The sequence below is a fragment of the Salvelinus sp. IW2-2015 genome, linkage group LG4p (genome assembly GCF_002910315.2).
Source record: "Salvelinus sp. IW2-2015 linkage group LG4p, ASM291031v2, whole genome shotgun sequence".
NCBI classification, from domain to species: Eukaryota; Metazoa; Chordata; class Actinopteri; order Salmoniformes; family Salmonidae; genus Salvelinus; species Salvelinus sp. IW2-2015.
Genome location: NC_036841.1, coordinates 23,129,211 through 23,156,798, shown reverse-complemented (window position 1 = coordinate 23,156,798; position 27,588 = coordinate 23,129,211). Strand labels below are relative to the sequence as shown.

Below are 27,588 nucleotides of genomic sequence, written 5' to 3'. Positions count from 1 at the left end.
TTATTTCAACTTTATTTAACCAGGTAGGCCAGTTGAGAACAGTTCTCATTTACAACTGCAACCTGGCCAAGATAAAGCAAAGCTGTGTGACAAAAAAAACACAGTTAAACATGGAATAAACAAACGTACAGTCAATAACACAATAGAAAAGTCTATATACAGTGTGTGCAAATGAAGTAAGATTAGGGACGTAAGGCAATAAATAGGCCGTAGTGGCGAAGTAATTACAATTTAGTGATTAAACACTGGAGTGATAGATGCGCAGAAGATGAATGTACAAGTAGAGATACTGGGGTGAAAGGAGCAACAACAAAAAATTAACAATATGGGGATGTGGTAGTTGGATGGGCTATTTACAGATGGGCTATGTACAGGTGCAATGATCTGTGAGCTGCTCTGATAGCTAATGCTTAAAGTTAATGAGGGAGATATGAGTCTCCAGCTTCAGTGATTTTAGAAATTAGTTCCAGTCATTGGCAGCAGAGAACTGGAAGGAAAGGCGGCCAAAGGAGGAATAGGCTTTGGGGGTGACCAGTGGAATATACCTGCTGGAGGACGTGCTACGGGTGGGTGCTGCTATGGTGACCAATGAGCTGAGATAAGGCGGGGCTTTACCTAGCAAAGACTTATAGATGACCCGGAGCCAGTGGATTTGGCGACGAATTTGAAGCGAGGTCCAGCCATTGAGAGCATACAGGTCGCAGTGGTGGGTAGTATATGGGGCTTTGGTGACAAAATGGATGGCACTGTGATAGACTGCATCCAATTTGCTGAGTAGAGTGTTGGAGGCTATTTTGTATATGACATCGCCGAAGTCAAGGATCGGTAGGATAGTCAGTTTGTTATGTATGTTTGGTAGCATGAGTGAAGGATGCTTTATTGCGAAATAGGAAGCCGATTCTAGATTTGATTTTTTTCATTCCCATGAACCTCTGAAGTGCTGCTTTGTCCTCTGGCTCTGGCATTTCTTGTTTTTCTCGGACCTTTTTGGAGTCTGGTTTCAGGCCTTTGTTTAACACATGTCCAATTTAGCGAATTTCTGTCATTCTGATTTTGCACTTTCAGGTTCAAGTTAATGCTTCTCAGTCTGTCTAGTAGCTGTCTCAGTCTCCGGTCGTGCTGCTTGGTGTCATCACCCCAGACAAGAATGTCATCCATGATTTTCACGACACCTTCCAAATGCTGGGCGAGGCACCTCTGGAACACCTCTGGAGCGGATGCGATACCGAACAGCAGTCTCTTGAATGAATACCTCCCAAACGGCGTATTGAACGTGCAGAGTCGGGAGCTCTCTTCATCCAGTTGGATTTGCCAGAATCCTTGGCATTTTGTGGGGTTTTGCTAGGCTTAGCGTGCTAAAATAACTATAAACTAGAAGGATTTTACATTAATTAAAGTTTAAGCTACTGACTCATGTAGGCCTGACAATTTGTCTTTGTTCTCAGAAGTAACAGTTCTCATAGCCTAACCATGGGACCACAGCCTGAAATATGTGTGTGTATGCAACAATGTACAAGGCCGTAAGATATGAACAAAAGTGTGAAATGTGTGTGTGTACTGAGAAGGGTGCTGCCCCGTGTGACCGAAACTGTGCTAATCTTAGAGAGGCACATGAGGGGTTTAGAGGGAGGGGGGTGAATCAGGAGACTGCTGATTGTGGTGCACAATGGACAATAACAGAAACTATACACACAAAGATCATCTCTGCACCCGAAGACAAGTCGTCACATGCGCTAAGAGGCTAGGACTAGCCTGAGCGCCGGCGATAGGCTGGGTGAGTCTAAACCACGCCCAGTCTCTACTCTGACAGGCCGGCTCGGAAGCGGGAACTATCTCTGTCATGAGTATATTATAATATCTTTGTCAGGAACAAGTCAGTTCCTTGTTCCACCCTGCGGGGTGGTGCAGTGAACCCGTATATACGAAAGTTGCATTTCCCATTTATTACTTAGTTAATAAAAAGTACATAGCATACAATAAGTGACTCATTGTCATACTTGTCCTTATAACAGATTGAATTGACGCAACCCTAACAATTTCAGCAACTACCTCTTAAATGGTACGTAAAATATAATGTTCTCTCTTGATGGCTTTGTTTAGATCCTGTGGGTCCATGCATACCTGTAATTTGTTTGGCTTCACGATTGTCACCAAGTTGTTTACCCTTTCAGTAGGCTCAGTTTGCCTGACCCATGTCACTTCTCTGGGTGACTGAACCACTGGTGTGAATTCTGGGTCTATTTGTATGTGATGAACTCATGGAACACATCCAGGTCTTGTGAATAAATCTTCATATTCACTCAAAATGTCAGTCTCTGTCCTTTGTTCAAGCTTGAATATTCTCTGTATTAAGCTCATTTGCAGACAAGCTGATCTTCCAAGTATTGCAGGTGCATCTTATTCTATCACTTGAAATTCCAGTTCTAACACGTTCTCTTTGTATTGACATTTGAGTGTTTTCTTGCCATTTGTCTCCATCTGGTGGCCTGAATACGTCACTAGCAGTTGGATTTTTGCATGGAATCACCACTCACATTCACTGTCAGCGTTTTTAAGTCTCTCATGGATGAGACATTACACTCAGCTCCTGTATCCAGCTTAATAGTACGTTTGTGGTTTTTCTTGGCTCACAATACGTTCGGAAAAGCTATTTTAATACATCCAAGTCCTCTACATCATCATCAAAATCAAAAGTATTGAATACCTTGATTGCATCATCTCCGGCTACGTGCAGGAATGTGGCACATTTCACTTTTTCAGATTTCTTGGAGATGCCACTGGCGATGATATAAAGGTTGAATTTCTAGATCCACATATAAAGGTTGAATTTCTAGATCCACATATAAAGGTTGAATTTCTAGATCCACATATAAAGGTTGAATTTCTCAATCCACACTCCAATTTTCAGCTACATTTCCCTCTAGGTTCAGAGTAGTTGGCGGTCTCATTTGTTTGATATTTCAAATGTTGAGCTTTCCTTGTATTACTTTTTAATTTCTGACACCATCTAATATATTAGCACACTGAGGCAGGGATTTGGGTAGAATAACAAAATGTATCAGATGTCATGGGTCAAGTGCAACCACAGATGATCACGTAGGAATTAGTTACAGTGCCACCCTCAGGCACTCCAGGTAAGTACATGTACATACATGACACCACAAATACACTACAAGTTTTACAATTCAGGAAAGTACTCCTGCAACAGGGTGAACAAATTAAGATCCTACATATGTACAGTATTTCTTACGCTCTTCTTTTTGACTGGAATTGTGTTGTTCATTGGTAATAAGTGTAGCAATTATTCCAGTTTAAAATAGTTTAGCAAAATACTTTACTCATCAGATTGTGCTGCTGTCTCCTCTTGTCGTAATAAAACGAGTCTGTGACCGTGGTTGCGGGACACATTTTTTGGGTGTGCCCTTTTTTTTGTTTGAGTACATGGCCCCCAAAAGGTCTTTTCACGTCACTGATGGGCAGTGAATTCTATTCGCGACAGCCAGGTAGGTGCTAGCCTCGGGATTCGCTAGCGAGCGCTGTTTCGTTCCTCAGGAACGCGAGCATACCATAGACACGTGCTTGCAGCGTGCATTCGTAGAGGGAACAAAAATCAAGACGCACTTGTGTTGGAGCGCACCAAATCACCTTTCTACACCCACACAGCCTACGGAAGTGAAGAGTATCTGGTCACAGGTCAGTAGATCGTTAAACTGATACGTCAGTCATTCAGCCTATTCATTTTCATCAGGAAACTACTCGAAATGTAGCTATGTGTTAAAACATCTATCTGTGCATGTTGACGGGAGAATGTACAGACAGCTAGTGAGGTTACTAAGGAAACGCATCCAGAGCTCTTTAAAAGAATCCTTGCTCTAGGCTAGGTTGGAGATAGTAAACATTATTTTAGCCTTTCTGTGTCTGTCATCCTCATCAGAACACTTCGGAACAAACAGGTATGTTCATGTTCTTTTGCTACTGCAAAAAAAGAGAGTTTGTAACACACTGAATTTTTTATTTTATTTTATTTTTTACCGTTATTTTACCATGTAAGTTGACTGAGAACACGTTCTCATTTGCAGCAACGACCTGGGGAATAGTTACAGGGGAGAGGAGGGGGATGAAAGAGCCAATTGTAAACTGGGGATTATTAGGTGACCGTGTTGGTTGAGGGCCAGATTGGGAATTTAGCCAGGACACCGGGGTTAACACCCCTACTCTTACGATAAGTGCCATGGGATCTTTAATGACCTCAGAGAGTCAGGACACCCGTTTAACGTCCCATCCGAAAGACGGCACCCTACACAGAGCAGTGTCCCCAATCATGAATACAGTGTTTTATAAGCCCATTGCCCATGTGAGCTGGGCATCCTGAAGATGCAAGACACTAATAATCAATTAAATAAATACAAACTCGTAGGCTTATGCCTACACAAGTTAGCTGGTCTAGTTAGGCATGCTCTGCTACACTTGATTAGGCCTACTTACCTTTTTTTGAAATGAAGGATTATTCTAAATTCTCTCTTAAAGCAGTAGGCTATATATACCCAAACTATTAGTTTTGTATTTCTCTTAGGCTACCTGCTGATTTAGAAAATATGGAATTACATTTTTGGTGTGTGTTTGTTAGGTCTTTTCAGAAGTGAAAGTGCATTGTTCCCATGGCCACCCAAGGTCTTGGATTGATTGGCACTGGCTTAAGACAGGCGATCATGAACGAGGCCATGACATTGGTGCCACATGGCCATAATACTTCCCACCCAGCATACACAAGCCCCTGAGTCCCTCTACCCCCAGGCCTCTACCCCGCACCCATGACCCCAGTAGTCCCTCTACCCCCAGGCCTCTAGCCCGTACCCATGAGCCCAGTAGTCCCTCTACCCCCAGGCCTCTACCCCGCACCCATGATCCCCATAGTCCCTCTACCCCCAGGCCTATACCCTGCACCCATGAGCCCAGTAGTCCCTCTACCCCCAGGCCTCTACCCCGCACCCATGAGCCCCAGAGTCCATCTATCCCCAGGCGTTGTGCCCCCTAAGGATCCTGTGATGACGCCTGCCCCTCTCAGACCACAAGCCTGCCCTTCAGGACTGGAAAACCTGACTCAGATCAACCAGCTCCTCGTCCATCAGAAAGTTAATCTGGCTGAAGTGGTTCTGGGCTGGGAGGTGAAACATAACTACATTGTAAAGAACAATGTCGGGCAGCAAGTGCTTGCTGTATCAGAGGAGAACGACTGCTGCACTCTACAGTTATGCGGCCCCGCAGACCTGTAGACTCCTGCTGCTTCCCCTGCTGTCTGCAAGAGCTGGAGGTGCAGAGTCCCCCTGGTAACCCTATAGGATGCGTGGTGCAGAACTGGCACCCTTTCTACCTTTAACTTACCGTGCAGAACGAAAGGAGAGAACCCCAGTTCAAGATCAAGGGGCCATTTTGTGACTGTAGATGCGGACCAGATGTTGTCTTTGAGGTGAAGCCAGTGGATGAGACAACGGCAGTGGGGAAGATCAGTAAGAAATGGGTTTGATTGCTTCAGGAAGTTGTTACAGATGCAGATAACTTTGCAATCTCCTTCCCCATGGACCTGGAAGTGAAGATGAAGACGCTGTTGCTGGGAGCCTGCTTCCTCATCGACTTCATGTACTTTGAGAAAAATAAATAACGTAATGTCTCAAATGAACCTTTACTCCCACACTTTCTACTCTTAGTGGACTATGATAACTCTTGGATGTGAAATAAATGAATGATCCTCTCCTTAACGCTTTTTTGTATAATTAAAGTTTTTTTTTAATGAACTCTATTGTTCTGACATACAATATATCATAAGTGCACCTTCTAAGTAGGCTACAGTAATAAAGCGGATGAACTAAAAAGATAGGTGCATGGCTGTAGACATTAGAATGCACAGTATTTTCATACAATTGACAGTGTGACGACACTAGCGGGTAGGGCGTCATTGTAAATAAGAATTTGATCTTAGCTGGCTTGCCTAGTTAAATAAATGGTAAGTAAAAAATGTTAAATTCTCTGCTCTGTTTGGTGCAAGGTGAAGTCTCAAAGCCGTTGCAGAGTCTAGTGTAGTGAAAATCTACCCTAGGTGTGTGGCAGGGCCTGAGGAGAGGCCACTGTCAAGGACGAGAGCTAAGAGTGGTCTCAGGGTACATACAGTAGGCTCAGGATCCAAGGTTGATGTACGTACTAAAGACTATATTTGAAACTCATAATTAAAATAACACACTTTCAGTTGACAACTTATGATTTAGCAAACAAAGGACAACAGAACATAGTAACCCACTATCTCCTGGACTTCTTTTCACTGAATAAATGCAGCAGGTGATATCCCAGATTATGCCTTTAACATTCTATTAACGTCACATTTCAACATACTTTATGTTGAGCATCAATGGATGGAAGTCCTAAATTCACACTGTTTTTGTTTAATTTCAATCCTAGTGTTGTTCAGTGGGCAGAAAATGTCACCCATAGGGTTAGGAATGTAATCCACCTCTTCTACTTCTCTCAAGGTACATGAAGTCGATTTAGAAGCAGGCTCCCAGCAACACCGCCTTTACCTTCACATCCAGGTCCATAGGGAAGGAGATTCCAAAGTTATCTGCATCTGTGAAGACTTCCCGCAGGAATCCAACCCACTGCTTACTGATCTGCCCCACCACCACTGTCTCATCCAGAGACTTCACATCTGAACAGCAATGACAAACAACATATGGCCCATGGATCTTAAGCTGGGGCTCTCTCCTCTTGTTCTGCACAGTGAGTTTGGGCAGGTAAGGGTGCCACTCCTGCACCACATAGCCTATGGGTCTACCAGGGGGACTCTGCACCTCCAGCTCTTGCAGGTAGCAGGGGAGGCAGCAGCAGTCGCACCTCAAAGGCCGTATCAGGGTCATCACTTCCTCTCCCAGGTTGTCCTGGATGTGAAGGGTGAAAGGTCGGTCTCGGCCCAGTACTGTAGAGTGCAGCAGTCGTTCTCCTCTGCTACAGCAAACACTTGCTGCCCGACACTGTTCTTTACAATGTAGTTATGTTTTACCTCCCAGCCCAGAACCACTTCAGCCAGATTAACTTTCTGATGGACGAGGAGCTGATCAATTTAGTCAGGTTTTCCAGTCCTGGAGGGCAGGCTTGTGGTCTGAGAGGGGCAGGCATCATCACAGGATCCTTAGGGGGCACAAAGCCTGGGGGTAGTGGGACTCTGGGAATCATGGGTGCGGGGTAGAGGCCTGGGGGTAGAGGGACACCGGGGCTCGTGTTTGCTCGGTGGGAAGCATTATTGCACCCCTCGGCCATGATTGCCTGTCCTAAGCCAGCAGGGGCAGGGATCACCACAGGAGCCTGAGGGTGTAGTCTCGGATCCTCCATCCTCAGGGTCTGGTGGGCAGTATGGCACCTTCCTGCAGTGGCTGGCATGGATCCAAGTAGACCTATTAGCTACGCGAACAGCAACACCTGGTACGGTCCATTCCACCTCTGCTGGTTCCAATGCCTTCGTCTCAGGTCTCACCACCACTCAGTCACCTGGTTGCAGTTTGTGCAGGATCCCCACCAGAGGCTGGGGAAAAGCTGCTTTCACCCTGGGGAAAATAGTCTTCAGAACATTGTTTAGAGCAGTACAATAACTTACCATGTCATCGTTTCAGCACCTCAGGTTCAGCTTGTTCTGTAGGAAAGGGGTCAAAATCTCATGGGGGGCCAACCCAGTAGTTATGTGTGCCCGCCCTCTCATGTACATCAATGCGAGTGGCATTACCGTGACCCAGGGGAGGCCAGTTCCTGCCATGAGTTTCACCATCGTATTGTTCAAACAATTCAAATATGAATTTATATTTTAAATTTTACTTTCCAATTAACTTCTCATTTCCTATCTTTCCCACTTTCTTTGTTACTTTCTATTAACTACATATCTCTTCCTCTCATACCTGACTTTCCATTTTACAATCTCTACTATACTCTACCGCTGTCTTTAGTAATGCGTTACTCTACCAGGTAAATCTACCACTCCCAATTTGTGACACATGGTACTGGTACTGGCCAAGCGCAAACTTAGCAAGGTAGGGAAAACAAGAACGTGGCAGAGTTGGCAGCCCAGCCGGGCCCAACCACAGTTTTTGCACATTGTCATATGTACACAGCCTCTTCCACTTCCTCAGCTCGACAGGACCTACAGAAGATCGCAAGTCTGAATTGTCATTGGGGGAGAAGAGATTCATAATAGGATGTGAACCCATCTGCAACACAGGAGAATCAGTAGACACAGCTGCTGCTTTGGCTGCCAAATCAGCCATTATGTTGCCCTTGGAGAGTTAGTATGAGCCAAACATTTACATACAGCTATTTCAGAAGGGAGAAGAATAGCTTTCAATAGGTTATCAACAAGTTTCCAGTGAGAAATAGTTTCCCCAGAGGATGTGAGGAACCCACTCTGTTTCCCAATGTAACAAAATCATGTACTACCCTAAATGCATAGCGAGTTATCCTTCGCCAGTATACAAGCTCTTGTGATTGCAAAAAGTTCTACAGCCTGCGCTGAGAGATGTAGTGGCAATTTAGCACTTTCAAGTGTGGTTGCCGCTGTTGTTACAGCATATGCAACAAGTGGTTCTCCTTTCTCAGACCTCTGAGCAGAGTCATCTACAAAGATTTCCAATTCAGCATTCTGCAAAGGACATCAGTCAAATCTGACCTTGGTTTAGATACAAGCTCCACCAGCGCTGTGCAGTCGTGGCTTCTCCTGTCCTTAGTTGGTAACAATGTAGCTTGATTTAGCACAGTGCACCTTTTCAGGGTGCAGGGTCACATGAGACATGGTTAGAAGCACATTCTGATTGCTCATCTGACTCCAGCAAGGCACTGTCTTAGCCTGTGAGATGAGAGCATAAACAGCGTCTGGTACATGCACAGTTAGTTCACACATAGCAACAATGTCAGCACACGCCAGTACAGCCTCGGTAGCTGCAGCAACCGCTGTCAAACAACACACCAGACACTCTCGCCACGCCATCCAATTGCTTAAAATCGTAACCCTCTGTTCTCTGTTTCCCACCTATGGTCCTGAGTCAACACAGAAGACATAAACCCATTCTTCTTACACACACACGCAAACAAATTGAAAGGGTTTAGAATGTGTACAGGGAGACCCAGACATGGAGAAGTAGTCATGAGTTGTTTCAGTTTCGTCAGCGCAGTCAGTTATTCAGCGGTCCATTTTTATCTTATCATTCATAGCCATCTTGTGACCGTAAATGAGATCTAAGAGAGGCTGGACAACCTCGGCATAGTCAGGCAGCCACGCCCTACAGTACCCTGTCATACCAGTCTGTGACATCAAATGTGTCGTTTGGTAACAGGCTATGGGACAGAGAGAACAGCTTGTACTCTCTCTGGACCCAGCTGTCTGCCATTGGGAGTGATATAATTTCCCAAAATACTTTACAGTTTGGGAGAGAAGTTGCAACTTTTAATTTTAATATAATATATATTTAATATATATATATATATTTTAATTGTATGTTTTGTTGTTTTTAATACTTTGTGGCCATTCTCTGCCAGAAAGATCAAAAGAGCTCAAGTATCAGTTTCACATGCCTGAAGAGTTTCAGAGCACAATAACAAGTCATCAAAATACTATATTAGAGTGCTCCCCTCCGCGGGAATGAAACCCTTCAAAATTTGTGCCAATGCGGCTGAAAAAAAACTGCGGGGGACTCAATGTACCTCCTTCCGAGGAACGTGAAGCAAACCAGAACTGTGACTCTGGTGCAACGGGAGTAGTAAAAAAACGTATTAGCCAAATCAATCACAGAGAACCACTCTGCTGTGGGTGGTACCGCCCCCAACAGAGTAGTAACATTAGGAACCACCGGGGCACTGGCAAAAACTGCATCGTTCACAGGCCTTAAGTCCTGGACCAATCTCCAACCACCTGAAGGTTTTCTAACAGGCAAGATAGGGGTGTTACAGGGTGATTCTGGACAGGGAATTAAAGCGCCATTAGCTAACAGGGATGCATGAACAGGAATAATACCTGCTATTGCCTCCCTACTGAGTGGATACTGTGCTCTAGATGGGCACCTGGTGTCATTAGAAGTGACTACCATTGGCTCAGCTCCCTTCATTCTCCCAAAATCATACTTGTCCCTTGCCCATAGGCATTCAGGAACCCCTCTCAGGAGGGGTGAGTCTTCACTCAACAACATGATATTGGTAGAAAAATAAACCTGATCAACACCATGCACACCCCTCTCAGTTGGCGTTTCCCAACTGAGTGGGCAACAACTTGTCAGTGTGCTGGGTGAATATGTTGACCCATCAGGGCGCATCTCCCAGTCAATAGCATCAACCAAGCATTTCATCCACATTCCAGTATCCGCCCATTCTACTCTGTCTGATTTTGCCAGGGACACATGTGGTGCGCTATCCTCAAACAGGTAGAGCTCTTTCTGTGCAGGGGTTAGATTAACCCCTAAAGCACAGAAATCACTGCTACAGTATAAACTCTCACACTGCACTGACTCATCCTGTAATGTATCACGCAGCCATTGCTTCTCATAATGGGGATATCTTGTCAATGGTGCAAAATGGGATGTGCAAATGTATGCCCGCTTCAGACTTGAAACCGCCCTCATGGCGCCAATGGGTTTTAGCCATTGAGAAAACACGAACAATATTGGGCACCTCATCATCAATATCCACTGAATAGTACAGGCATAGTTAGATGATCTCTGAATGGGAGGCCTGAAGCCCCTACAGTTTGGACTGTTTCACTAGACATGGGAGGCTTCTTATTAGCCTTACAGTCAATCACAGACATTGTAGCTTCCGTATCAACAAGAAATATTATTGACTCACCATTGACGCAAGCCTCCACGGTTGGAACTACTCTGGGAAGGGTGTGACTCTTTAAAAACAAATGCTCTGATGATTCTAACACAACTGTCCCTGTCTCCTCATCAATACTCCTCCTGTCCCTGTCCTGGATTGTACAGGGTTGTCTGTGCAGGCATCCCCGTCTGCCAAGCCCCAGGTTGGCCTCTGCCTTGAGGGACTTCTTGTGGGCCACACTGTTGCTGTTGCTGGACCCCGTGAGGTAGCCCGCACTGCCATTGGTTGGGGGGTGGCTGCCACGGCTGTTGTTGAAAGGGGGGCGTCCATGCAGGTGCTACACTTCACTCTCCTCTGGGTTCCCCCTTTGGGGCCCCCCTTCTCGGTCTGCCCCGCCTTTGCTCTTCTGTGGCTCAGAGCAGTCAGCAGCAAAATGACCCAGCTTCCTACAGTTGTAGCTCTTGTGCCCGGCACCCCCACGTCCTGCCCCCTCCGGAGCTGCACCTTGGTAGAACGTCAACTGAGCAGCCTGCAGCTTCTGTGTCTTCACCTTTTCTTCTTTATTTTTTTCTTCCTTCTGAGTACTTTGCTGTTTCTCAGCATGCTTGCAGTGCTGTACTACCATTGCTAATGGCTCAGTCTCCCAACTGATACAGGTAGTCCTCACAGCTGTCTCCAGGTCCGGTGTCAGACCCCTCACCAGGGCGTCTTTCAGCAGATCCCCATATGCATGTTCGTTTGGTCTGATACCACTATGTAGCCTGAAACAGGTCTCAAGTCTCTTTCTGAAAGCCTCCAGGCCCTCATCTTTCTTCATAGGGCATTCCCTGATGGCAGTCCAGTCGGTCTTGGTTGGATACATCTCGACAATCCTGGTCAGCAGCTCCATTATCTGGTCCTGATACGCACCATTCTCAGCCCACAGGTAGTCCCAATCAAACTGTCCCTGTACATCCGCCCATCTGAGTCCCAATCAAACTTTCCCTGTACATCCGACCACCTGAGTCCCAGTAAATTTTTACAGATATGGGCTATCTCAGGAGCAGATGGTTTGTACTGACCCACCAATACCCTCATCTCTGCTGAATATTTCACAGCGTCTTTACTTGGGTCTGGTAGGTCTTCTACAATGTCTTTGATTTCATCATGTCTCCACATCCTCTGGACATTCACAATTGGATTCCAGGCTGTGGCGGCAGCGTCATTGGCATTGTCAGGTCGAGGCTGAGGGTTGGGACAGGCCATCAGAGGATATTGTTGATACAGGCCTGATGCTGGGTCGTAGGGGGAGAGGGTAGAGACACGCCTCTCCATCCTGGCCCGTAGATGGTCCTTCAGCGGGAGAGTCAGCAGGGGTGCCCCTCCGTCCTCACTTTCCTCACTGGAGCTGGGTGGAGGAGCCTTGAGAAAAGGATTGGTCTTCGTTCCCTTTTGGCGTGCTCCCCCCACTGCGTCTTCAGTGGGACGGGCCGGGGTCACCCCAGACTCCTTTTGTTTGTCAGCTTCCAATTTCCCATTTCCTGAATTTTACCCAGTCTATTTGATCCATTTTCCCTAGTTTACTTTCTTTCTCTACCAATTTCTGTCTTACCTTGTCTAACAGCATCACACTTAGTGTCCCTGTCAAAGGAAAACCACCCTCTCTATGCCATAGAGAGACCTGTTCCAAAATATCCTTATCTACCATGACCTTCAAGGCTCCTGTAGGAGGGTCCGGAATAAGATAACAGACACACACAGGGGTAGACAAACAAAGAAAACCAGTTAGCACTGTTTATGATTTTATATTTTATCCATACAGGGAAATTCATATCTTCATTAAAATACTGCCCAATTAGTGGCCCCAGAACGGGGTATTATCTCCACACGAGGATATCGCTTACTGCGATTACTGTGGAATAGATTATCTTATGTCTATCCAAATGTACAAAACTACCTACAGAGTACCGTGTCTTCTGTCTAATTGTGTAACACGGTCCCAAAAATCCAATCTTACCTCGTATCTTTTAACCTCCACCTCAGGTGAAGTGCCCAGAATAACAAAACACTCACAATAACATCTAACTATTGTAATCCAGGGCATACCTGGCTAGCGCATTTAAAATAAATGGATTTCACCACTTCTGGGGATCAATCAGACACTTAGACACCCCCTTCAGACAGCGGTCCCTCATCCAATGGGACTTCACCAGGTACCATGCTTCCCACAGAACCCACAGTCACCCTGGCCCCTCGCCCCTACAGACCGCACCAATCCCCACTGTAATCAATTCAGTGTCAGGACAGCTCTAGGTCGCCCGCAACCGAGCAGTGACAGAGTATCTTTGAGTCTGCGAACCCTCAGATTACTCTCCTCTGACTCAGCCCTGCTTACGCCTCCAAGGTGCCGTCTCACACAGGACCACACTCAGAGCCTACGTAACAGAGGCTTTTCTTAAAACCTTGACTTTGTGTGGTTTGCTCACCTCCTTTTCAATAATGAGGAGAGACAAGGTCAATCACCAATCAGGATATTGGTGGATCATCTTGCTCCCCTCTCTCAATACTATGTTCGGAATCTGGTATCCACCCGTGCCCGCTTCCTCTCAGATCTTAGGCGGTCCAGCTGCTCCTTCAGGAGTGCGGCTCCCCTGAGATCCCAATTTGGGGATCCCCTGTGCACAGTTTACCCAGATCTTCAGGAGCGACCAACAGGTGAAGTTACGGATCCCATCCTCGTCGCAAAATGTAGTGAATTTCTAAATACTATCAAATGAGAGACAAACTTATCTCACAAATCAGAGTTATACTTAAACTAAATCTTTATTCACTTATTAATAAGGGAGCAGGTCACATCAAACACAAATGAATGGAGTGAGTGCTCACTGAGTGGTGTGAGCCTCTGGGTTATATACACTGCTCAAAAAAATAAAGGGAACACTAAAATAACACATCCTAAATCTGAATGAATGAAATATTCTTATTAAATACTTTTTTCTTTACATAGTTGAATGTGCTGACAACAAAATCACACAAAAATTATCAATGGAAATCAAATTTATCAACCCATGGAGGWCTGGATTTGGAGTCACACTCAAAATTAAAGTGGAAAACCACACTACAGGCTGATCCAACTTTGATGTAATGTCCTTAAAACAAGTKAAAATGAGGCTCAGTAGTGTGTGTGGCCTCCACGTGCCTGTATGACCTCCCTACAACGCCTGGGCATGCTCCTGATGAGGTGGCGGATGGTCTCCTGAGGGATCTCCTCCCAGACCTGGACTAAAGCATCCGCCAACTCCTGGACAGTCTGTGGTGCAACGTGGCGTTGGTGGATGGAGCGAGGCTTCAAAGAAGCCTAGGCCTACTATTTAATAAAGTTTGTTATACCTTATAGTTTATGACTTTACCATGCATAATGTTTCCACCTTTTAGGCTTACAGTTGATGCAGCAACCAGACGTATAGGCAAACAGTTCACTGCGCATGAGCGAAGGTGTGGTGTGAATTTCCTCTAAGGTAAACCGACACCACAAAGGCAGCCTGGGCTATTAGCAAAATAACTGCTTAGGCCCCCCCAATGTTCAGGGTCGCCCCACAAACTGTGAGGAGGACCCTAAACGGGATTCTGCTTAGGGCCCCCAAAAAGCTAGGGCCGATGATAAAAGTATTGGTAACCTGGTACGAAATGGTGCCTAATAGTGCTTGTTTGAATGAATCCCCAAAAAACAAACCAGTCACTCCTAGGTTATTAACTGTGTATGTATGAATACTTTACTCAGAAAATATCACATGCAACCGCAACCAATAGAAATCTATCACCATAAAGTCATGATCTAATCTTCCATATGTAGTCCATCCTCTGTCCAACTTGCAATAAACCCAACTGGCCAGCAGGAATCACTATTCGATAGATTTTCAGTGATGTTGCATGCATACTGTAACCAGCCATCTAGCTAATCATAAACAGTCAACGCAGCTGCTTTCTAGCACGAGCTGCATCCCATCAACACAGCTGCCTCGGATTCGAACACACCAGTGTCAACACACCGACACAGAGGAAGAACACACTGAAAACGGTGAGTCACCCATAATTTCATGAAGATGGAATCGATGCACCAATTTGAGCTAAACATTGAAAGCAGAATGGCTTAGCAAGATAGCTATGAATAGGTCTCTGAAATACCAAAATATTTTCCCAGTGCTGTAGCAGCTAGCTAACGTAGCTGATAGCCTAAACCAGAATGAATGTTGGCAAAGAACAGAGGCTTGGTATGCCAGCTAATCGTCCAAGCTAACTAAAGGCGTGTTGGTAGTTTCAAAATAACACTTTTCTCAATGGAGTATTGTAGCCAGGGCTTTTCTGTGACAGTCCGGTTTAGAGGAAAATACTTTACAGTTGTAGTAAGTAACAATGGCCTGTAAAATAGTATAATTCCCAATGTGACATCAGCTAGCTGGCTAGCTAGTAGTTTTCTCGCTTTTTGTTCTCCCCTGTCCATTGATAGAATGGGGAACGATGACACCTCACTCGCTAGCGTAGTGGTTAGTGCCTGGTATTTCAGCGGGCATTTCATTGTTGTAACATAAAGCCTTGATGTAAGTGGCGAAATTATGTGCCCATAGCATCCCCGCGGTGGTGGGAAGAAAACAGTGTAAACATCTGTAGCAACAAGCAAGATTGGTTATAACCACGAAACTGTATGAAATATGTCAGCTGATAATGAAGCTGTTTGGGAGCTTCATGCAACTTTGATTCTATGGCATTTTTTGGCTGACATGATGCCAAATAGTGAGCTAACGTTATATGTGACTATATCATTATTAATAATCCATTTCAAACAAAACATCTTATTATTAATTATTTAATAATGAACTGTCTCTAAGATAGCTGACCCAACCTTTTAGTAGCCTACCTCCTTTAAAGGGTGACTGATGTAAAGTGTTGCAATTGGCAGTATATTTTTAACTGTGCCTGTGGTGGTAGCTGCCAAGCCCGTTATTAGAAGTGAATAAAGCTTATATGTATTGTGTAGTATATTCACATTGCTAGAGTATGTACATTATGCTTGTTGTCAGGTCATTTTCTCCTACAAGGAGGAACATATTATTAATTTGTTATTTTTCTGCCTATGGTTATCCTCCAGACCATTTTCTAGCTGGTCCTGAAAAAACTTGCTTCCTGTTTTTTGGGGGGCAAGAATCTGGCCCCTTGTTAGAGGCTTGTTTAGATGTAGGGGTCTCCTGCTGCTGGGAACTCTGGGAATGTCAGATAGAACTGGGACTTTGTCACCAAAGTCTCACCCCATTGACTACCAGAGTGGGACTGTGTGCACTCTGACACATTTTGAGCGCCCCCATCCCCCACTGGAACAACAGTTAATCTAAACAGTTAGTTCACATTCAAAATATCTGCTATCACTCAGGTAGAGGTAGGTTTAAGTCAATTTGGGTTTTGGCTTACATTGACTGTGATTTACACACATGAAACGGAGGCTGAAATATAGCTTAGGCCTACATCATTTMGGGATGAAGCCTTAGGCTGTTTGTGATTCTATGCTATGCTACACAATGGAGAGGGAGGTCCGCTGTGGCGGTCACGAAATTTGCTGGTGATTGTCAAGGAAATAACTGTCGTTCTCACGGTAATTGACCGTTAATTAACATAAACACATTTAGCATCTCCTGGCTTCCACACATAGATATTTTAAAATGGATTGTATGCTAATAAATCCATGTAACATACACCTTCTCAATAAATCCATTATTTATTTTAGACAAGTCTTAAGAAGCATGATATGAAGAAAATGTAGTCTATTTCCGAAGAAAAGAATAGCATATTCTGAGTTGTCCTTATGTTAGGTCCTGATGTGGTTTATGCCAAATGGCTGTGGGCTACACTGGTTCATTTAGTAGACAAGATTTGCTTAGAATTCTATGGCATTATTTTATAGTATGAAGAATACAATTGAACAAAGCTGAAATAAATTATATATTTTTTCTCCAAACGGTTTGAGGGAGTGCGTACATGCAGCTATTCTGTGTTGAACGGTTAATAAATAAATAGGTACTCCTATGCTTCATTTTGTCAAGGCTGTGGGTAACTGGTGAAAGGAGTCGGGCGCAGCAGAGCTGAGATGTGTGGACAAGGTATTTAATTCAAGAAAACACCAGTATAAACACAATACTATGGTGCTGGAAAAATACTGGTACCACGAAATAAACGGGCGTAAATAACAAATCCCGGCAACAATAATACCAGCCGTCAGATYCAGCCTTACAATAAAACAAACACGCACACAAACATGGGGGAAACCAGAGGGTTAAATAATGAACATGTAATGGGGTAATTGGAACAAAACAAAGACAAAACAAATGGAAAATGAAAAGTGGATCGGTGATGGCTAGAAGGCCGGTGACGTCAACCGCCGAACGCTGCTCGAACAAGAAGAGGGACCGACTCCGGCGGAAGTCGTGACAAATTTAGAGTTATTAATGTAACTTTGTTGTTCTACAAACGTTGGGCTATATGTTTGGATTTTTAATACATTGTAAGGCTGTATGATGCGACTAATGAGGATTTGAAAAAAGTAGCTTGATTAGCATGAGCTCTGCTTTGTTTTTTGCGCAGGCTGTACACACTTCAATAGTCTCTCATTCACAATTTGACAAGCACTTGATAATGTCTCGAATTTCATGGCAGCATGCCCTTTGTGGCCATAATGCACCCTAACAAAATCCATGCCTTTTGCGTCCCGGAGTGCTGCGTTGTGCCCTTCTCCCTGAGTGTGCAGCACAATCCGTCACGTGATCGGGTCTTTCTCACAGGCTACAAGTTAAGGCAGACACATCGGGGACGGAACTGTGCGTGTCCTTATCCAATTCCGAGGTGCATATTGAAGATATTGGAAAAACTGTCCACATTTACTTTTCATCAGCCAACAAGATGAGTTGGCCTAACAAACAACAAATGCACTAGACTATGTCAATCTACTGTCCCCATAGTACAAAAGTCGACCTATTCTGTGCGAGAAATAAATATTTCAAACATAGTCTGGGACAGTTGTGGGATACGATAGATTAATACAACCACTAGCATCCCCAATAAWTTTTTTTTAATGCAATGTGGTCGACGCAACAGATCAGAACATTTAGCTTTTAAAATTTATTTTTATTTAACCCTTTATTTAACTAGGCAAGTCAGTTAAGAACAAACTCTTATTTACATTGACGGCCTACCGCGGCCAAAGCCTAACCTGGACGACACTGGGCCAAATGTACGCCGCCCTATGGGACTCCCAATCACAGCCGGATGTGATGCAGCTTGGATTCAAACCAGGGACTGCAGTGATGCCWCTGGCACTGAGATGCAGTGCCGTAGACCGCTGTGCCACTCGGGAGCCCAAAATGTTGATAAACTATTATGCTATTTCTTCACTTTATAAGCACAGCAATGCGCACATGGTAGTAGACTGTAAGTGCGAATGTTTCATTAGCGGAAAACACCATTATCAAAAGTGACCGCAAATGCAATTATGCATGTAATGCTGGTTAATGATTTTACTATAAAAGGTGCATATTTATGGTGAAAATCCCCAAACTTGAAACTCACACGCTGCTTATATATGCCAGTTAGGCTCTATACCCCTTGTAAAGCAGATTAATGTGATTAATACAAAAAATGGGCTAGGCTACATGAGGTGTGTGACTATGATTTGAACAATTCACAAAAAAAGGCATTGTTTTTTATGCTGGGCATCATTCAAGTGATAATATATAATTCACAAGTGATAGGATAATATTGTCACCCATCAGACTAGTCTTCATTTAATTTAGTCTTTAAATATACTAAATAATATGTGTGTGACATTTGTTTTGATTTAGAATGGACCATTATCATGCATCTGTATCGAAACAGGGGCAGCGGGAAAAAATACATGTCATCTATGTACTTAAATAGGGAATGAGGATGCTTTTCCCGTTGTTTATTTTTATACTTCTGTTGTAAATATGAGCAATGTGTTTAATATTAGGAAAGTTGAGAAATAAATATAGTAGGCCTAGCCTATAGAAAGCTGATCCTCCTCTTTTTAATAGAGGCCATCACTCTGTTTTCTCCCGCAATTGCATAGCCTATAGAAATGTTGCAAACATGAGCTTATTGGCTCTCATGAAGTGTTTGATTAGATTTTTGAAAACATTTGCGTTGATGTCAGAGTGATTAGAGGGACAATAGAGTGCTGAGTACCAGGTAGGAAGCAAGTTTGGTAGGCTACTAATGACCATCAGCAGCATCAGAGCTTGGAGAAGCCTAATTACCGTGACTAAACGGTCATGTGGAATTTGACTGTCTTCGTGACTCGTGAACACCGGTGTGGCGGTAATACGGTTACCGCAACAGCCCTAGGTCCGCGTAGCAGAAAAATAGTAATAAAACCCAGATTTTGGGAATGTGCTCCTGCCTGCCTGCCTTCTGCAGTATGTTGAGAGTGGCTCTTTGGCAAAAATATCTTCCTTGATTTTTGTGGTTTTGGCAAACACAGCTCTAATGGAGGCTAGGAATGTTTCTCTTTCGCCAAGATCATTTAAACTGTTCCTTTGGTTGTGATGCGTGTAATATTTTTCCATGTTCAAATAAGCGACTAGTGCTTTGTGTGGCATGCTAATGCACTGTTGCAAAGGTTAAATTGTGGGTCACTCTGTCTATAGTCCTACTCAAAAGACATTTCGGTACACCCACAATAACATCTGCTAAAAATGTGTATGTGATGTTTGGTTAGGAGGAGAAATAAAATGGGTGTTTATTAAATGGACAATTTTATTTTCTGTGACAAATTCCTCACTGGGAGTGATATATTGTGTGTGATCTAATTGTATTTATGAAACATAATAAGCTCTGTTACTCATTCTCTTATGCCAGATGTGAATATTGACTGAACGTGTTTTTTCTCTCCCTCAGGGCATTTTAATTAGTGGCAGCTTAATCCCTTTTTTAGAGGTTACAAAAGACTGGACCCCCCAAAAAACTGGACCTCTGCCTCTGTATGGAACATTCCCCCTTGCCTGAGGAAACAGGAGCCAAACCGGTAGGACGACCCACTCTGTGGAGCAACACAGCAGGCACACCACCATGTTCAGCCTGATCAAAAAGGACAAGGAGAAGGATGGAGGGAAGAAGGATAAGAAGGACAAGAAGGAGAGGATGTCTGCGGCGGAGCTGCGCAGCCTGGAGGAGATGAGCATGAGGCGTGGCTTCTTCAACCTCAAGAGGGAGTCCAAGCGGGATTCCAAGAACAAGCTGGAGATCTCCAACCCCATCCCCATCAAGGTGGCCAGCAGCCACGAGCTCAGCCTCACTGACATTGAGTCAGACGGCCTGAGCAACCGCAGTAGCATGGTGCTGGACGCAGACGGCCTGAGCGCTGCCAGCTCCACCGACGACCTAAAGGGCGATGGGGGTGGCGGTCTGGACAAGGACCGGGGCTCGGTGCGAGACCGCGTGGCCCACTTTGGCTCAATGGCCAAGCACAACTCCTCTCAGGTCATGAAGCGTTTCTCCTTCTCTCAGAGGAGCAAAGAGGAGAGCCCATCAGAGACCTCCACGCCCTCGGGACAGAACTCAGCCACTCCGTCCCCGCAGGTGGAGAACAAGGTGTTCGAACCGCAGCACAAGCACAGCCTCCAGCAGCCGGGGCCGGGGGTCTGGCCAGCACCTTGGCCAGTACCGGTCAAGAAGGCCCGCATCCCTGAGGTGGTGGACAAGACCTTCCCTGCTGACCTGAGGCTCCCAGCCGTCATCCCTCCACAGTCTCCGGAGCCGCGGGAGCTGGAGCTCCAGCGCCGCAACACGGGCGACTTCGGTTTCTCCCTGCGCCGCACCACCATGTTGGACCGCGGGGCCGACGGAGGGGTCTACCGGAGGGTGGTGCACTTCGCCGAGCCCGGGGCCGGCACTAAGGACCTGGCCCTGGGGCTGGTGCCGGGAGACCGTCTGGTGGAGATCAACGGGGGAAACGTGGAGAACAAGACCAGGGACGAGATTGTGGAGATGATCCGTCAGTCTGGGGACACGGTGAGGCTGAAGGTGCAGCCCATCCTGGAGCTGAGTGAGCTGAGCCGCTGCTGGCTGAGGAACACAGACGGCCAGCGACGGGAGGCCTTGGATGTAAGTCATCCCCAATCACTGATCCCCTTATCACCTAGATAGACATTCTATTCAGACCTACAACTTCTAGAGAGGCAACCCACGGGCTGGTTTGGCTCTTCTATACTGTAGGGGTGAATTGGACCCAACCCTCCCAACATATCACACTCGTTGGTGTGGGTGTGTGGAAAGTCAGTGTTGTTAAATGGTGGAGTGAGTCACCAATGCCAATGTTATGTTTCATGTTTTAGCATGATGGGTGTTGTAACTCTGGAACTGTCTGATGGTGATCACTTTTGCTAACAAACAAGCACATTTCCCTCCCACTTCCCACACAACTTGTTTACAGGTGGCCTAACCTATGGAGTGGCCCAGACACAGCGCACTTCCATCCATGTCCAGTTTGGTTTTTGTATGAACTAACAGAAAACTCCTCAGAGTAAAAAAACAATTACAGAACATATATGTTCTGTTGGGAAAAGTTAGTGACGAACTTACCACAGCTCTGACGGCTTGAAGCAGTTTTTATGAGATTCTTCTTGCCATGTTTCTTCCTCTCCTTATATACCTTCTGCACACATCAAGGTAATGTTTACATCTGGGCTTGATGTAGAAATGTCACCTTGATGTGTGCAGCCCAACCACAGATGTTGAAGGGCAACATGGAGTGGTGGACGGAGTCGACTTCTGGCCGGACCACCCGGTTGATCTCAAATGGAAGCTGTTGTGGCTAATCTTGTATTTTATGCTCTGCTTGTTGGTTTTATCAGATAAGAAGGGCGTTCTGCCCGGGTTTCAGCTTCTGTGAGGGTAGATACGTAAGCAAGTGTGTGTACGTGTGTGTCCTTCAAACACTATGTCTGCATGCTGATGTAAGTAGAAAGTGTGTCTGTGTGAACAGGCTACTGTTCGGGAACTGCTGTCCAGTTCAGAGTTCAGACAGAGGAAGTGTTGTCGAGGCAAACAACTCCAGCTGTGTGCGTGTGTGTGTGTGTGTGTGTGTGTGTGTGTGGTGGGGGTGGTGGGGGTGGGGGTGGGGTGGGGGGGGTGGGGTAATAATCACATTAGGGTTAGAGAAGATGGGCCACACCTTATTCATGCTAACTTGCAACGGTTGGAATCGAAATCAGCTTGTGATGATATCCATTTATTACGCTGCTATAAAAAGTGTTTCACCGTGTCCTGTAATCACTCAAGAACAGCAGACAATGTATCATGTTTGTTCAGTCATCTGCAAATAGTTATACTGCTGCATAAGTTATGTATCAATATATATTTTCTTTGTACTTTTGAAAATTATATTCCTATCCAAGAATTTTCCAACAGCTATACCTAACCAGAGTGCTCTGAGCCAAGTCCTTGTTTGTAATCTTGTGGACTGGATGTTTGTGATGTTGGTTAGTAAGATGGTTATGTTACTGTTCCAGTGCAATAGTGGATTGTTGTGCAGCGGTGATAAGGGTGTGTTTTGGATTGTGTGTGTGTGTGTACAATTATGTGTGTGTCTGTATACTTGCAAGTGTGTGTGTAGTGTGGTAGGCCTTGTCCCTGATTAGGTGGCAGACAGTGGTCTGATTGCGGTCAGGGTCAGGGAGTGCTATGATACTTGAAAGATGCTCTGTGCCTAAAAACGAGTTTTACAAAATGGTCACACATACACTACCAATTCATGGACATTTTTGTTGTCACCCAACACCACACTGCTCCTCTTGATTTTTGTATCTGACCTTCAGCCCGGAATAATTGGCTCTTTGAAGCTTAAGGGCATCAAATGGGTCAGTCTTAATGCATAGGGGAAAAGCCTACACTCTTAGAAAAAAGGGTTTTAAAAGAGTTCTTCGGTTGTCCCCATAGGAGAACCCTTAGTTGTTCTTTAGTCTAGTCTGTGAAAAGACATGGAATAGCAAGGCACAAGCTTGTCTTAGCACACTTGTCTAAGCTACACAGAGAAGACATGGCCGGCTACTGAGAAATTTGGAGTTCCCCCAAAATGTGCTTTTCTCACAAATGGGTGACATGGTAGCACTGCAGAACCCCTCCCACTCCCCCACCCCTCCTTTCTGCCTCACTCCGGTATTTTCGGCATTGTTCTATTTTGGAATTTATCAATAAACAAAGAAGGACTTTCTTTGCTGTGCTGTTCAGTTTGAGGCCAGCCTCCCCCTTTGTACTTTTCCTGGCTGTGCACCTCCCTCCCTGTGTAGTGTAGGCTAACCCACTGCTGTCTCCCAGAGCAGAAACAGGGAGAGTAGATCAGAATCAGATCCCAGGCGCAGACTGACTTCCACTGCTGTGAGAGAGTTAGAGTCTCAATCTGACAGATCATGATGATGCAGTCAACACCCTGAGAAGTGTGCATTGGTGTAGGCCTGGGAATTGTCAGGGATCTCACAATACGATATTAGTAAGATACTTAGATACTTCTTTTACTTAAGATACTATACGATTTGCTTTTTAGTTTAGTTTATTTGATCATTTTAAACAAGGTACACATACAACATTATGCTCTTGATTAAGAATCATCAATGATAAACACAAGTCTAGAACTTATTTCTTTCATGATAGCATTTGGCATATGTGGTAGGATATATGTTGTGATTCACACCATGTATTGCAATTCGATACAGTGATTTTATCGCGATTTGATATACAGTGATTTTATCGCGATTTGATGTTCCAAACATATTGCCTGCTCCCGAGACACAAGCGAGAGCATGAGAAAATTTGTTTTGCTCAGTCATGGAAATAAATGTGCTGAAAACATGTTGACTCACTATTTTAAAAAAAGATGGAGAACAAGCTATAGGATGAAAAATACCATAGGTACAGCTGACTATCGATTTATAAGTATTGATTATAATATTGTCTAAAATAATATCGCAATAGGTAACTATCGACTCCCCCCTTCTTTGTTCTCTGTAATCAACCCTGCTCCCTTTCTGTTCCACACCCCTGCCAGCACTCTCCCTCTCCCATATGTCATCTTCCAGCTGATGCCCCCTCTACAATACTGTGTCTTTGTTATCGCTTGTCATGTAGCTCTATCACGTAGCGAGCTGTCCTCTCCCCTAAGGGGGGTAGGGAGGCCAATTTGGAGCTTTTTGTTTGTGTCCCTCAATTGGCTGAGGTACAAGGGCCCTTGTGACACAAAGTCCTAATGAAAGTCTAATCTGCCCAAACCGCAATGCAATTCATCTGCTGAGAGCGAGCCGTGTTCTGGCCACATGTTGTTCTCTGGAGTTTTGGGGAGAAAAATAATGTATTTTCTTGCGGAGACGGAGAGTGACTTTGGGAATGTGGGCCCTCCCTCCCTGGGCACTAGAGTTGGTTTCTTGTTAAAAGACCCTTTGAGTCACAGTGTGGATAAGAGAGTTGTTTTTTAACCAAGTGGCCGAGCGCTTGGTTAAATCACGCAAACAGGAAGTGAGGGCTGGTTGGGGTGTGTATGTGTGGTTGTGTCCGTTATTGATTTATATGTCCCAGTCTCACTAAGCAGAAGGCCAGCTCTCCATCCCTTTGTCTTTTAAAACAAACATCAACAGCTTGTACGGTCGGGTCATCCGTTCAAATGAAGGAGAACCAACAGAACGGTCATTTCTCAGTTCAACAAAGGCTGTAATGGCGCAACACAGCCAGGAGGCACGCTTCACATTCTCTTGATTTAGAACCACTCTCCAACGGGTCTCCAGGCCCATGGTAGAAAGACATTCAATGCAGAGTCTGTTTCATAAACATTAACTATCATGGMTTTTTTTTCAACTAAAAGTTAATGAAGGAATGTGCAGCCTCCTCAGCCGTATGAATGAGAACAACATGTTGAAATGATCCTCTTCCATAGCTAAGGAATGTGAGGAGGACAGGAAGCAGGAGACTGCCCGGGAGTATGCTCTGAAATGGGCTTTAAAAATGAACACACACGTGGGCACAAGTTGCACGTGAGTATGCTCTGAACACACACACACACAAGGTGATTTACCAGTACCCCAGACAGACAGGAAGCTCCCATTCTTCCAGTCAGTGGTTCATGTGGAAAGGATATCCTGCAAAGAGCACCAGGATCGGGATAAGGGATAAAGTATTGCTGTTCACAGGAACAAACAAGATACATAGTGTCACGTTTACTCCCGCTCTTCCTCTCCGGCGTTCGACGTCGCCAGTTGTCTCATCATTACACACACCTGCACCATCGCTACACGCACCTGCGCATCATGACATTCACATGGACTCCATCACCTTCCTGATTACCTCCCCTGTATCTGTCACTCCCCTTGGTTCTTTCCTCAGGTGTTATTGACTCTGTTTCATGTCTGTATGTTTTTCCTGTTTCTTGTTTTCTTGTTTGTTTTATTCTATTTATTATTACATTTGCACTCCCTGTACTTGCTTCCCGACTCCCAGTACACGTTACAGAATAACGCCTCACCAAAGGGAAGCAACATGGATTTAATCTTTTTTTTTTTACTAGTGACGTCGGGTCCAAGTGTCGCTGCCGAAGCAACCGGGGATGCCTCAGCTGGCTCGTCAGGCTTCCATGCCTCAGCCGGCTCGACAGGTTCTCAAGCCTTGGTTGGCTCGGCAGGCTCCCCATGCCTCAGCCGGCCCGTCAGGCTCCCCATGCCTCAGCCGGCCCGTCAGGCTCCCCATGCCTCAGCCGGCCCGTCAGGCTCCCCATGCCTCAGGTTCCCGCGCCTCAGCTGGCTCTACAGGTTCCCGTGCCTCAGCAGAAGTGAACGGTCCGCTCCTGGTCCCCGGGACCGTCCCTCTGGTCGGTGTCGTTTGGCGACTGGAGCTGCGTGTCAGGGAGGGGGTACTGTCACGTTTACTTCCGCTCCCCTTCTCCGGCGCTCGACGTCGCCAGTTGTCTCATCATTACACACACCTGCCATCATCGTTACGCGCACCTACGCCTCATGACATTCACCTGGACTCCATCACCTCCTTGATTATCTTCCCTATATTTGTCACTCCCCTTGGTTCTTTCCTCAGGTGTTATTGACTCTGTTTCGTGTCTGTACGCTTTTCCTGTTTCTTGTTTTGTACTATGTTCTATTTATTATTACATTTGCACTCTCTGTACTTGCTTCCCGACTCCCAGCATACACGTTACACATAGGTCTATTTTGTCCCTGGATAAGGCTGAGGAGGGTCCACCCAGAAAATGGGCCCATACAGGAATGTGTGAGTGCATAGGATTTAATTATAAACTTAGGCAAACATGCAACCGGTTGAGAAACTTTGTTTGAGGCTGCCAGTTTGTAGGACTTTTAGAAACAGTATTCCTCCTCCCATGATGGACTGCTCTCTTGGCCTCAGCTGCCCATTTCATTTACACAGGCCTGTTTGCTCTCCCTGAGCTTCTCTCAGAGCTTAACCCAGATCATCCTGAATTTACTGTACCAGAATCCCTTTCAAACCTGTGTAGTAACGCACGCCACGCCAGCATCCAGACATGTAGCCTACGTCTGCTCCTCTCTCTCTCCTGCCTACTCAGCAGATACCTCAAACGCTGCACACGCAAAACCCCCAAAGAAACCCCAACCAGGCCCTGCTGGAGTCATTTCAGTCCACGGTCCCACCCCAACCAGGCCCAGCTGGAGTCATTTCAGTCTACGGTCCAAAGTGGCTAAGGGATCCAACACATTTTTTTTCATTAAATGTATTAGTCAATTGTTTACGTCTGGGTTTTATTATGCTCATTAGTTTAATAGCTGCATGGCTGTCGTTTCCTTTCCTCGTCTCCAGTCCTTCTACACTGATCAAAAATATAAACGCAACATGTAAAGTGCAAAAGATCCCAGAAATGTGTGTTTACATCCCTAGTTAGTGAGCATTTTATCCTTTGTCAAGATAACCCATCCACCTGACAGGTGTGGCATATAAAGAAGCTGGTTAAACAGCATGATCATTACACAGGTGCACCTTGTGCTGGTGACAAAAGGCCGCTCTAAAATGTGCAGTTTTGTCACACAACACAATGCCACAGATGTCTCAAGTTTTGAGGGAACATGCAATTGGCATGCTGACTGCAAGAATGTCCACCAGAGCTGTTTGGACAGTATGTTCAACTGGCCTCACAACCACAGAACGCGTGTAACCACACCAGCCCAGGAGCTCCACATCTGGCTTCTTCACCTGCGGGATCGTCTGAGGAGGGGAGGGGTGGGGGTGCTGAGGAGTATTTCTGTCTGTAGAAAAAGTCATTTTGTGGGGAAAAACTCATTCTGATTGGCTGGGCCTGGCTCCCCAGTGGGTGGGCCTATGCCCTCCGATGCCCACCCATGGCTGCACAGCTGCATGTGAAATCCATAGATTAGGGCCTAAAATGTATTTCAATTGACTGATTTCCTTATATGAACTGTAACTCAGCAAAATCATTGAAATGGTTTTGTTTATATTTTTGTTCAATATAGTTTCTAGATGTATTGTGACTGTAGAGCAACGCTGTGAGTCAGTATGTGGATGTGGCCCTGTGCCTTTTAATAGTCTGGACTTGGGTATAATATCCTCTGTAAAAAGAGTTGTTCTGAGACCTGTCTGGGTGGGCCCCAGGCTAGCTGGCTAGTTCTCCACAGTGGAGGTAGGAGACTGCTGTGGAGAGGAGACTCACTACCTTGTAAAGTTGTTTGTTGT

The 27,588-nt window shown here is 45.3% G+C and overlaps 3 pseudogenes; 2 read left to right on the top strand and 1 right to left on the bottom strand.

Annotated features, from left to right (window-relative positions):
* The first annotated feature begins 3,554 nt into the window (after positions 1 to 3,554).
* LOC111960715 (phospholipid scramblase 1 pseudogene) lies at positions 3,555 to 5,741 on the top strand (annotated as a pseudogene).
* A 744-nt stretch (positions 5,742 to 6,485) lies between these two features.
* Positions 6,486 to 7,425, bottom strand: LOC111957938 (phospholipid scramblase 2 pseudogene; annotated as a pseudogene).
* A 7,323-nt stretch (positions 7,426 to 14,748) lies between these two features.
* The window catches only part of LOC111957931 (unconventional myosin-XVIIIa-like), a 159,684-nt pseudogene continuing 146,844 nt past the window's right edge, over positions 14,749 to 27,588 (top strand).